This window comes from Tauraco erythrolophus, chromosome 5 (assembly GCF_009769465.1).
Source record: "Tauraco erythrolophus isolate bTauEry1 chromosome 5, bTauEry1.pri, whole genome shotgun sequence".
Lineage (NCBI taxonomy): Eukaryota > Metazoa > Chordata > Aves > Musophagiformes > Musophagidae > Tauraco > Tauraco erythrolophus.
Genome location: NC_141469.1, coordinates 10063152 through 10076286, shown reverse-complemented (window position 1 = coordinate 10076286; position 13135 = coordinate 10063152).

Sequence of the window (13135 nt, the reverse complement as noted above, 5' to 3'; positions counted from 1 at the left end):
ATCTACTTCTTATGTCATCATCATTAAGGCAACAGAAACTACAGCTTCATCTTTGGAATGCACCACAGTACTGCAGTTGTATCCATCTCTGGGGTATCTTCTGGAAGAGAGGAACAGCTCTTCTGCTTTCATAAAGCCAAATCCTGCAATTTCTCATCTCAGTATCAATTCATTAGTACAGAGTGTGGCCCAGATGTGGGGTTCCCTGCTGGGAAAACGTCCTGTAGTCTGAACCGTGACGGTCTCTTGTGTATCTCTCCAGTGCACTCCATCTATGTGCATATTTCTCCTTCCGAGTAACCAGTTCCACTGTCTCTCTGTTTGAAACTTGACTCACTCGAGCTAACACAGCCTCTGAACCTTGGACTGATACGACTAGTTGAATCAAAAAGGTATTTCCCCCTCAAAAAAGAAATGTGATGGTGTGATCATATGATTATGCAGATGGAACTTCCCAGTTCTTACTGCCTTGATTTTACAAAGAAATTAACATTTTGACATAAATTTTTGTTTCCAGTTAAATCTAATAATAACATTACAGAGGTACCCGAGAATCGTAAAAAAATAGAGACAAGTTCTATTACATGAAATTTCCTCTGAAGTTACCTCTGTTCAGGTTTTAAGTAATACTATCACTTCAGCAGAGTACTATGATCAGCTGAAGATCACTATCATATTAGAGGAAGTTTTGTGCTGACATGGAGTTTCATATATACAACGGAATTTCCTTTCTTGTGAAGCTATAGTGGCACATTATGAGTAATCAATATCTAATTTAACATGTTCAGTAAAATATCCTGTATATCTTTTCCTTTGTGATGTCTCCTTTCTTTTTCATAATGCCACCTTTTTGTTCTTTTTCACCAGAGAGAAAAATATTCAGCCCTGCTTTTAACCAGTCCAGAGAGAGAGTTTTCCACATATCCAGAACAGATCTATGCAAAACCCCTTGCAGAAGCTATGCAAAAATGACATTGTCATTTACCGTGTGAGACGTGTTCATTAAACTATGACGGAAACGCAACAGGTGATATATTCCCTGGCATATCATTTTCTGCTGAAGCACACACGTACCTTCAGACGGGTGAAGCTGTTAACAGTCACCGCTACTCAGACTGTAAAGTATTAAGATTGGAAAGACAGGGAGTAAGGATGATAACCCACCATAAGATGCTGTTGGTAGGAGGAGTTCGTAGAGACACGGTCATTGTATTACCTCGACTGCCACATATGGTTTATCCTCTGGCAAGCTGAAAACTTAAAACATCTGCAGATTTTTTTCTGTGAAGAGAAATGTAAACGTACAATTACAACGTAAGCTGTGTTATTTGTTTGAAAGTGCTGCTAGCATTCAATAAATAATAAAATGTGGTATTGTATACACCTTTCTTGATTATCATGAGTGAGTTCTACTGATGCCTCTTGGCAAGCTTCTAGGATATGTATCAGGCAGTGTAATCCAAATCAGCTTTTGTGTGCTTCCTGCTTTTTTGGTGGTGGAGAGGTCACAGAAAACTTTGTTAGATTTAAGACAGTATTGTACTGGAGTTCACTCTAGGAGTACTTTTAACAGAGACTTACAGTTCTAAGTAGCTACAAAGATCTATTTCAGGGCAGGATATAATGCTTATTAGCAAGAACTTCAAATGCCACTGTCACCTATTGCTACTAAATTTTCTGTTAGAAGGAAGAGATCTGTGGTGGGTTGACCCTGGCTGGGCACCAGGTGCCCACTAAAGCCGCTCTATCACTCCCCTTCTCAGCTGGACAGGGGAGAGAAAACATAACGAAGGGCTTGTGGATCCAGATAAGGACAGGGAGAGATCACTCAGCAATTAGTGTCACGGGCAAAACAGACTTGACTTGGGGAAATTAGTTTAATTTATTACCAATCAAATCAGAGTAGGGTAATGAGAAACAAAACCAAATCTTAAAACACCTTCCCCCACTCCTCTCTTCCTCCCAGGCTTAACTTTACTCCCAATTTCTCTATCTCCTTCCCCTCAGCAGCACAGAGGGATGGGGAGTGGGGGTTGCAGTCAGTTCATCACCAGTTGTCTCTGCTGCTCCTTCCTCTTCAGCAGGAGGACTCCTCACACTTTTCCCTTGCTCCAGCTTGATGTTCCTCCTATGGGAGACAGTTCTTCACAAACTTCTCCAATGTGAGTCCTTCTCATGAGCTGCAGCTCTTCATTAACTGCTCCAGTGTGGGTCCTTTCCACAGGGTGCAGTCCTTCAAGAGCAGAATGTTCCAGCGCTGGTCTCCCACGGAGTCACAAGTCCTGCCAGAAAACCTGCTCGAGCATGGGCTTCTCTCTCCACAGGTCCACAGCTCCTGCCAGGAGCCTGCTCCAGTATGGGTTTCCCATGGGAAAACCTGTCTCCTCCAGGACATCCACCTGCTCTAGTGTGGGATCCTCCATGGGCTACAGATGGATCTCTGCTAAACCATGGACCTCCATGGCTGCAGGGGCACCATGGTCTTCACCACAGCCTGCAGGCGAATCTTTGCTCTGATGCCTGGAGCACCTTCTCTTCCTCCTTCTTCACTGACCTGGGTGTCTGCAGAGCTGTTTCTCTCACATATTCCCACTCCTCTCTCCAGCTGCAATTGCCGTTGTGCAGGTGTTTTTCTCCCCTTCTTAAATACATTATCACAGAGGCACTACCACTGTCTCTGGTTGGCTCGGCTTTGGCCAGCAGCGGGTCTGTCTTGGAGCTGGCTGGGGAAGCAGCTTCTCACAGAAGCCACCCTGTAGCACCCCAACTACCAAAACCTTGCCACACACACCCTATACAAGATCATAAACAGCACTTTGGTGCATTTTGCTATCGTTAGTGCATTTCAAGAGTCCAGTGCTTACCGAAGCATTTAATTTTCCAAAATAAGTGTTCATCTTTCAGTAGATCAGTTACTTAAGTAAATAAGCATACAGTCCTGTTCTTCAGAATTTTATCATATTGCACAGTGTCTGCATTGACTTCAGCGATGTCATTTGAAGAGTTCAGTAGTATTCACCATGAGAGAAGAATGTCAGTCTTAATCAGTTGTTTATTTAGGAAGTAATTATTATGTAATGGTTACCAGTGAATGCTACTGGGAAAACCTTAAAGGAGAACTCTATCTGCAGATGCCTATTTACTCCTTTCAGACTTTCTTGATTGAATATGGCAGCTACATTAGGATCAATAAATCCTGTAGTCTGAAGTATTCTTGGCGTTCATGCCTCTAGGTAGATGGAAAGCAGCTGACTAATACTCACCGTGTAAAAATTTTCCACATGGATATCAGGTCAGATTTTTATACAGTGTGTTTTGTACTCGAACATTAGTGCCTGCAAAATACAGCGTTGAAGATATTGTAAATACAAGTGTATGAAGACGTGGCAAAGGTCAGCAATCTATCAGCAATTTTTTAAAGATAAAAATCACAGGTCAACGCGTGGTCTTCTCCAGCACTGGTACCCTGGTTAAAGACTGTGAAGAGCTGTCAACTGGGCACTTGGATAAGTTGGGTTGTGAAGATCTGCCATGCCAAGCCAGTGTCGGCACAGCCTGCAGCCAGTTAATAAGATGTGGCCACCAACTCTGTGTGAAGTTAACAGCACCGGCCCCAGGATTTGTCAGGTTTTGTCTGGGCTTCTCTTTGCCTGCCTGCAGCTTTGTTTTGTTTTGTTTAGCTGTTGCAGAAATTGTCTAATGATCAGGTGTCTCTTATCTGAATTGTTTTAGCTTTTGCTTAGCTTTGTACAACTGTGTGAAGCAATTCTTAGTGGTTTATATTCTTGTATGATGCAGTGCTTATTGTTATATATTCTTGAGCAGAAAAAATATGTAGCCTAGGCCCAAGTGAATACCCTGAGGTATGCTGCGAGGGGCCAGGTGGGGAAAGACCACAAGGTTTAGAGCAGACACACACCAGGCAAGCTTGAGAGGAAGGTGCAGCTTTTTCTCCAGGTCATTTCTTGTGCAAGGCAATGGCAAATTAACTCTGAGATGGTGCTATTTGACCTTCATCTCTACTCCTTCCTTGATTTCCATTCCTTACTCCCCAGTGCTTGGGTTTTTGCAATAAGCTCCTTATAACACACTCAGGCTCTTTCACTCAAGCCGGTGTTATGGAAAAAGGTGCTCCTTTTAGCCCAGCAAAGAGAGGTCACAAAAGATCCTCTAAAGGATTCGTTACTTAAATATCCTTTACAGTATACATTACTTTATTAAAGTCCTATATCTGTTCCCAAGGAATGATACGGATGTGTTTAAAGTATCCAACTTATTTTAAAGCCTCATAAATGATATCACTTATCTATTTTCAGACTAAACAAAATCATTAGCTACAAAGTAGTAGCCTTCCTCAGGTAAAATTTAAGGTGTTTACTATGGACAATCCTGCAAAATATATCTTATTTAGAGCAATTGTATCTCACCTTCAGGCTCTTCAGCCAAAGAATTAGCATGTACCAACCAAAATCTATACATTTAACTGCATTCTGTTTTGGCTACAGAAATTTAATTGATCTTTACATCCTTTAAAAAATACATACAAAACACTTATGCCAGATGCAGTTCTAAAATATTTGTAGTGAAATTTTATTTTACCTCTATCCAAAGTCACTCAGTTAGTCTCCTCCTCAGTTTCCCTCCGTTCCACAAAAGTAGTAGAAACTTGCATATACGCCCAAGACATCTTCACCAACTTTCCAGCTCACCTATTCAAAACCAGAAAAACTCAAACCGTGTTAAAACAAAAGGAGGAAGAAAAGACTCAATGTCAGGACAGGAAAGGGCCACCAAGAACTGTTGAAAAGTTAAGATCGATGAATGAGAAGATATACAATTAAAAGTGAACTAAATATTTGCTGAGTGAATTACTGCTGGGAGTATTTAAAATTATACAAATTTGATACTACTTTTTTTGAAGCAGAAGCATTTTACCTTAAAAATAGCTACCTCATTCTCTTCTGTAAAACTTCTAATGTAACTCTGCTCAACACCGTGGAGGATTAAGACAACAGGCTTTGATTTCTTGCAGGAGAGAGGTGAAGATGATGAAAAAGGAGAACTGCAAGTGGCTGGGAATAACTTTTGCTCCTGAAGACAAGGTAAAATAAAGGCGCGTTTGCTCATGTCAGCTGATCTTGCAGCAATACCTTTTGCTTTATTTAGGGCTGCTGGGAGGAGGTGTTTCATTGGGAGGAAGAATTAAAGCAGAGCTAAGAAATACAGCCTAAAATGTAAATCAACTCATGCTGTAGGCAGTTTCATTCAAGGTTGAATGCCTGTATGTGTTATGAATACGACCATCCTTCCTTTCACTCAATTATCTTCCATAACCCTCTGCCAAGGGTTTCATCCGGTGCTTTCATCCGTCTCTGCAGTACTAAGCATTGCCATCCCGACTGTGAGTAGGCCTGGGATACATATGCTCAACTGAAAGATGTTGAGAAAACACAGAAAACAGCAAAACCTCCAAACCTTGCCCAAACCACGCCCAAGGGCAATCATGTCATGACACTGGGGGCACCTTCTAAAACGGCATACCTCAGAGTAGACAGGATCAAGGGAAAAATTAGTATCTATTTTTCATTGCACACCATGATGTAAAGATCTCCAAGTCAATGCTAAAAGAGTTAATGTGAGTATCAGAAGCAGTCTTGTTCTCAACTTACAATCAAAGCCTCATCATTCTCACAGCGTACCTCTGGTGTCTCCAATGCACTGCTCAGTGGTTCTCTCCTTGGTGAATTCTGGTTTTCCCGAGTAGTGGAAGCTCTGAAACACACCTGCAGTCAGATATTAATACTACTTGCCACTGCTTATTTCTATGAAAAATGTGTGGGTTGCTGTTTCTTTGCAAGAGAGAATATTTATTCAGCATCTTGTTCCAAAGTCATCGAACAATTTGGGCAAGCACAAGGAGAGTAGCTGCCCCCACTGGACCTATGTGACTTCTAGGGAAAACTATTGCAAACAGAAATTAACTAATAAATTGCACCTTGGATAGTTTCAGCAATACTCAGAGTGACTCATGACACTTATAAAAAGGCCCTAAGTGCTGCTCAGGAGCTCACATCAAGGTTAAGTTTAGTAACAAATATCTGACTTACCTATTTTCAGGTATTGTTCTAAGTATGTGAAATGTCTTTCCTACAGTTGGTTGACTTATAACTAACGAATGTGAAAACACCATTTGGCTAGAAATCATGAATGTAGTAAAAGATAAGGAAGGAACTAATTTTTTAAAAAATTGTATTTAGAATTTCTATCGTTTTTATTTTAGTTATGAAGCATAACTTTGTTATCAACAGAGATGTGGCTGTCATCATCAAGAATTCAATGACTGTTGCCATGAGAAATAAAGCCAAAATAAATATATTAGATTTTGCAGTTAGGTGGATATTTTTATACTTACAGGGTTATAATAGACAAAAGGCTAGGGAAGGTTACCAGGAGATTAGAGTGTATACACCATTGCATATCCATTTGAGAGAAAATAAAGTAGGGAAAAATGTGGTGGAATATTATTTTGAAAGTGGTATCCACTGGGTTCCCAAAGAGCTACAGCTAATTATGCTCCCTGAAAAAAATGGGCATGTACAATATTTTTGCAAATAGATTGAAGCCCCAGGTATCAGCTCTAAGACTTAGCAAATCTGTAACCCAGGGGCTCTTTCCTTGTGACTTTACACAAAGAATTCAAAGCAGTCACAGAATATCTAGATTGTGAAATATTTCTAATTCTTCAAGATGAGTACATATTTTATATTTGTACCTATATATATATTTATGTAGGCATGGACAGACAGACACCTAGTACCTGAGATGAACAGCTAGGATAATTTTTATATGGCATTGATATAACTTACAGTCATTTACACGACCTACTCTTTTAATGGGAAATCAAGAAAAACAGAAGAAACAAGAAGGCATGTTTTATGCTGAATAAAAATATTGAACTTTTAAGCATATATACATATGTCATGGAAATAAGTAATAATGCATCAACACATGATGGCTTTAAGCTCTTTCCTCTCCAGAACATCCTGTAGCTTCGGATACCCACAGGGAGTGTATGTGAGTATGTATATATGCACATATGCTGCCCATCCCTCACTGCATTATATAAATGAATTATGTGGCTTTTACGTTATGCAAGAGCTCATTCTGCCAAGAGCTCTATATGCATATTTTGTATGTGCAATGAATTACACAGACTATTTTGCCATTGTTGAACTGCTGAGGGGGAAAAATGATAAATGTTAATGAAAAATTCAATAATAGACACTACTGAATTCAATGAGAGTTCTGTCATACTCTTCATTGGAACCAAGATTTCAGCTCTACTCTTTATCATGGGCAGAGACAAGGAAGAGTAAAGATGCTTCGTTATTCTCTAATTCACACGAATTCTTCTTTTCCTTCTATACTGTAGGAATACTGGTACCCTGAGTTTAAAGAAACTAATCCTTATAACTTCCAAATACTTCTCTCCTACTAAACTCGACTGTAAAGCTCTGAGCTGAGTTGAAAATAACTAGGAAAGTGACCCAACTGAGAAACAGATGACAAGAAGGAAGGGGAGGAATTTTCTCATGAAAAGGACAGTGGCTGAGTATTAGAGCGCACATCACGTTATTTCTTTTCTGTATATCTTGTATTTTAACGAGTTGAGGAGAAGTTATTCCCAGAGAAACTGTCGGATGATACATTAGTTCCTGAGAGGAATTTATAGAGTAGTTGTGCGTCTCTTAAGCCTTCTCCTATTTAAACTGCACGCATCTAGCTCTTTCAGGTTCCCCACATCTTTTATCTTTTAATACTTTCATCGTTCTTGTTGCCTGTCTTCAGAGCTTTCAAAACAGTATGCAAAATTCTGGTTTTGCCACAGATTGGCAAAGTCCTTATTTGTTTCCCTAGCTTCATCTAAAACTGATCCACTTAAGGCCTGATCCAAAGCTGTTCAAGTCAACTGGAAGAGTCCCATTTGGTACCATGGGTTACGTATCAAACTCTCTGTAGAGACATCAAAACACAGATTATACCTGAATTTCTTTTTTTTTTTTTTCCTCTGACAATAGCTAATTGCAACCTTCTCTCTGAAAACCACATGCCTGACATTCCTGAAATAAACATTTCCTCATTTATTGACTAGTACTAATTCCTTAGTCTGTTACCTTTGGAGAGCAATTACATTGCTCAAATTTAAAGTCTTTATCCTCACTTAGAAAGAGTGTTGACATACTGGAAAGAGTTCAGAAAAGAGTCATAGGTATTATCCAAGATCTGGAACATCCATTTTGGACTGAGTGATTATTTTGATTATCACAGAGAAGGATACCAGATTAATTATTCCTGATCTGCAGGGACCTAAATGGGGGTAAATTTTTTAATAGTAGCAGACTCCATAGCATAAAAAAATTTAATGACTGGAAGTTTAAAATTAAAAAGCTTGGGTGTTTTTATCAGAGGAGGCAAGAAACCCTTAGAATTAATTGCTTAAGAGCATGCACATTCTTAATTTATGAGAGTTTAAATCAAGAGATAGCCCATAGCCTGTGCAGAGCTGTTGTCCTGTTGCAGGACTCAGTTGATGAAATTCTATGATGACCTGTATATGCAGGAAATCTGACTAGATTTTCTTGCCTTTTTTTTTTTTTTTCCAAGCCTGTCACACCTTTTAACCTACTGGTACCCTTTCCTACAATTTTTATGAATAAATACATCAAAATGAGTAAACATCTTCTTTAGCTTCCACTTTCATCAATTTCCCATTTCAACAACAGCCTGTGTATGTGAAGCCTTTATTCAAGAAATTAGGTCAAGATCAGTCCCAAAGCTTGGACAGAAAGTGCATCCTCTTATCTGAAGCACGGAAATCGAGTCAGTTTTATGATCTGTCAATAACAGTCATCTGTTGGTGCTATTCACAATGTCACCTCTTTTTTGAAACATATTATGGAGACAACTGTTTGTTAAATGTCTCCTTTTAACCAAATGGCTTATAGAGACCATTTTTAGTGATTTATTCAATTTATTCCAGATGATATTAATTTCTTCCCAAATGTCTACTTGCTCTAGGATCCTCCTCCTATGTAACAATGAATAACTATGCTGAATTGCCATCCTTCATATGTGCATGAATCTGTTCAGCTGCGGTAGGTATGTTTGCATGCCTCTTACTTGTAGCTAAGGGTACACTCAATTTACAGCATAAAATGGCAGATTATAAACAAATTTTGCTTTAAACGTTTTAAATTAGTTAAGGATACATGCAAATACCTACAAACAAAAAATAAAAGCAAGACTATAGCTAAAACTCTTTGACCAACCCTCCTTTCTCCGACATCTTCCATGCAGAGTGTAACTGACTTACACTGTAGCATGAATTAGAGATCTTCAGCTCATAGGCCTCTTAGATGAAAATCATCAGTGCAAAACAAAGAGCTGGTCCTACAGTCAAAAGAAAGCAAAGACCGAGCAAATCCTACTTGATACTCTCTGGTATCTTCACCTTTAGAAGTCTCTGTAGGACTGGACTTGGAGTTCAATAAATGGTCAAGAGATCTTCCAAGCTTTGTTTACTTTGTGGCTGACCAATAAACCCCTACAACAGAAGACAGCTCAAAGGAGATGAGCAAGGGCATTGTGCCCTTGAAGATCAGGAAATAATGTAGGGTGTGACTGACCACAGCTGTTGCAAAGAAAACCGACTTTATCTCAATACAAATGAGACCAGAGGGTGGCCTTTGCCTTAGGTAAACAGCTATCAGCGACTGAGTGGATGAACTGGTGGCATAAATGTTTCTCCCTGAGTTCATCAAAAGGTTGTGAATGTCTCCCTGAGTTAGCCAGACCAGCATGGGGGGAGTATGTATGTGGCTCAGTCCCACACAGAGTATAAAACTGAACAACTTAACACAAGAATTTTGAAGAGCGCAGCAGGTTTGAGCTGCTTGAACCCCCATCTTCCTTCCTGGTGACTGAGGACCTCCAGCATCGTGACAGTGACCATATTATACGGGCTGGTAAGGGGGATCACTCTGGTGTTGTGATTGAACTGTGTATTGCCATTGCTGTATTCCACTAAGTGTAACTTACATTTGTATTGTGATTTCAGTGTATTTTGTATCATTCTGATAAATAAAAAATCCCAGGTAATATCAAACATCTTCAAGTAAGTAAAATTGATATTAAACATCACACTCACGTGTGGAATACTTAAAAGAACCTAGTCAGAGAGTATTGGACTCTGGCAGACTTACAGGAACTTTATACATACATCTGTCCATCCATCTGTCTGTGAGCACACACGTGCTTGTAGGAGTGGTAGTAGGGTTTTTTCCTAAACTTCTTGTGCAAAAAGACATCTCTTCTCACACTATCAGAAAGTTCATCAACTGACTGAAGAAGCAAGGAGCCTACAAAATAAAAGCAAAAGAAAAGGAATGTTTTCTTCTACAGATTTTTGTATTCTTTTCTTTAACCGAGCTGTGTCATTTTCATTAATGCTGAATAGTGTCAGCTTCATTGTTGTTTTTATTCATTTCTCTACTCAATAGCCTTAGACACATAATAACACAACAGCAGTTTTATACTAACTCGATTTTTTTTTATTTCATGAGAGAGTACATGGATTTTCTTTTCCCATTACAAACTTCATTGAAAACCCAAAATGTAGAAATCTTCCATGAAATTATATCAGAAAAAGAATGTTTCAGGTCAATCAAACATTCTTTTTAGATAAAATGGAAACAATTTGTTTGGAACTTAAATTTTATACACTTTTTACTCACTTGTATTTGAACTATTTTCATTTTCAGAAGTAATTTTAAAATTAAAAATCCCATTAATCCAAAAATGCCAAAATGGAGTGCTTCCACGCTGTCGAAACATTTAAGCAAATTTTATATTCTGCACTATGTGTGTCAATTAGACAGTAATGGCATTTCCCATTGAAACTTTTTAGTAAAAGATTCTAAGTGAATCTCCCCAAGGTAAGTCATTCAACTCCAAGTAATACGTATATGCTTTTCCTCTGTAACATCATTTCTGTTCCAAGAAGATAATATCTGATTAATACACAAGACCTCACCAAGTATTCAGAAATAGGAGGGGAGGATCCTACAGAACCAAAAGTACGAGAGTGAAGATGTATGCATCCACATCATTGTTATAAGGTACTCCTTTGCAATTTATTTACTCTTTTAAATACAAATATATTTTAAGTACGTGCTGAGTCGGATCTAAATGAAGGCATAGACTGTGCCTCATAGGGATGTCATTAATATCCTAAAGCAAGCCCTCCATGCTTTTTCATGGTGCTAGGGTGTTAGCATGCACTACAATAGCTGTCTTTATTTCAAATGGAATGGACTTGAACTAAGGAAAAACATAATTTCATTTGCACGGATACTCATTTCAGGTAACGTTTTTCATATCTCCACAGGAGAATGTTTTAGTGAAAGATTCTGTAGGATGCTTTCAGAGCAGTGTGCTTGCATTACACTTTGTAACTCCATGTGTCATCCTTACACTATCTGGCACTTCCATTTTTTTCCACTTTGTGGAGTAGCCGGGGGCCTACTTGCAACGTGAGCATTATTCAACATGAGAAAGAAGGCAGAAAATAGGGCCCTTGTGTGCAAGTTAAGCTCAATTCTGGCCCATTGCTTCTAATAGTTTTCTGTCTTCCTGCATAATATTCTCCACTTTCATCATTTTCCTTTATATTGAAAACTAAGAAAAAGTAGTTTGAACATTTTTCATCCATCTTGGAGTTTTCACTTATACAATCCCTTTGTTACTTTTCAGTGGTCTCTTCCTTTTCTCTCTAGATATTTCTAGAATCCTTTTGTATTTCTCTTACTCACCTAGGTAGCGTTGTTACATTTGATTCTGCTTTCTTTGCTTCCCTTACTTTACACCTTTACTTTGCTTGCCAGCTAGATTCCACCTAGTCTTTTCAGTCTATTCATGTGTTGGTTTTGGGGGGTTTGGTGTTTTTTCCTTTTTCCTCAGGCTGAAATGAATAATGTAAATTACTTTGCTGCTACCTAACAAAAAGAACTATGTAGCTTTAGGTCTGGTTCTTTATTGCTTTACTTGCTTCCCTGCAGTGCATGGTGTCTTTTGATCGACTTTCATCAGTCTTTGCTTTAGCTTAACAGCTGAATTTAATTGACTGCAGTATTTTATTAAAACATATCTTGATTTCATAGCTCAAATAACAAAATAGAAAACTACAGTTTCTAGTAATCAAGTCTGTTTTCTCAAGAAAATTGCTTATTTATTTTAGAGCAAGAAAAGGAATTTCATGTTAATGCAGACAGATAAAAGCTATTCAAATTCTCATACAGTCTTCTATTTCCATTTTCTTTCAAATAGCATAGCTTTAGCTAAGAAAATATATAAAAAGGCAAAGACAACATTATAAATAAGTTACAGTAAATGCTAAATTGTTGTACATCCATTACACAACACATCTGGCATTCATGCTAGATCTCTAAGTGATACCTCTTGTGATTAAAACATCTTGATACATTACATTGCTAATATTTTACCCTACAACACTGTCTTTCAACTAAAAATACCTCAGAGTGCCTTATGAATAGAAATATAAAGTAGAACCTGGCTCCAAATATTACTGCCATTTAGAATTTAATCAACCGATGTAGTAGATGGTGAAGTGACTTACTCAAGACCAGGCATTGACCCAAACGTATTTTTCTCTTACGTGGATTCTACCTCTCTATCTTTGCCAAAACCTATGTCACGTTTTGAAACTCATCCTTGGGAACTCACATTTGGATCATTTCATTTACAGTGCATTCACAGACTCCTTCCTCTGTCCTTTATCTACTATATCTGACAGTGTTCCCATCACCAATCTCTTAGCATACTGAAAAATATTAAAATGCCACAGTCAAAACTTTCCAATACTGGTGCATCATTCTGGAATTTCTCGATGGATGTAAAATCCCTTATGTAAATGTTTACATAGGGATTGAAGTAAGAGAAAATTCTAGTCAGGCTACAATAATGATATCCTTATGAAAGAAGAGAGAATTGTATCATTCCTTACTTCTAAGAATAAATAATATGTCTCTAAAATTACTGGTAGGTGAATATGTTGTGA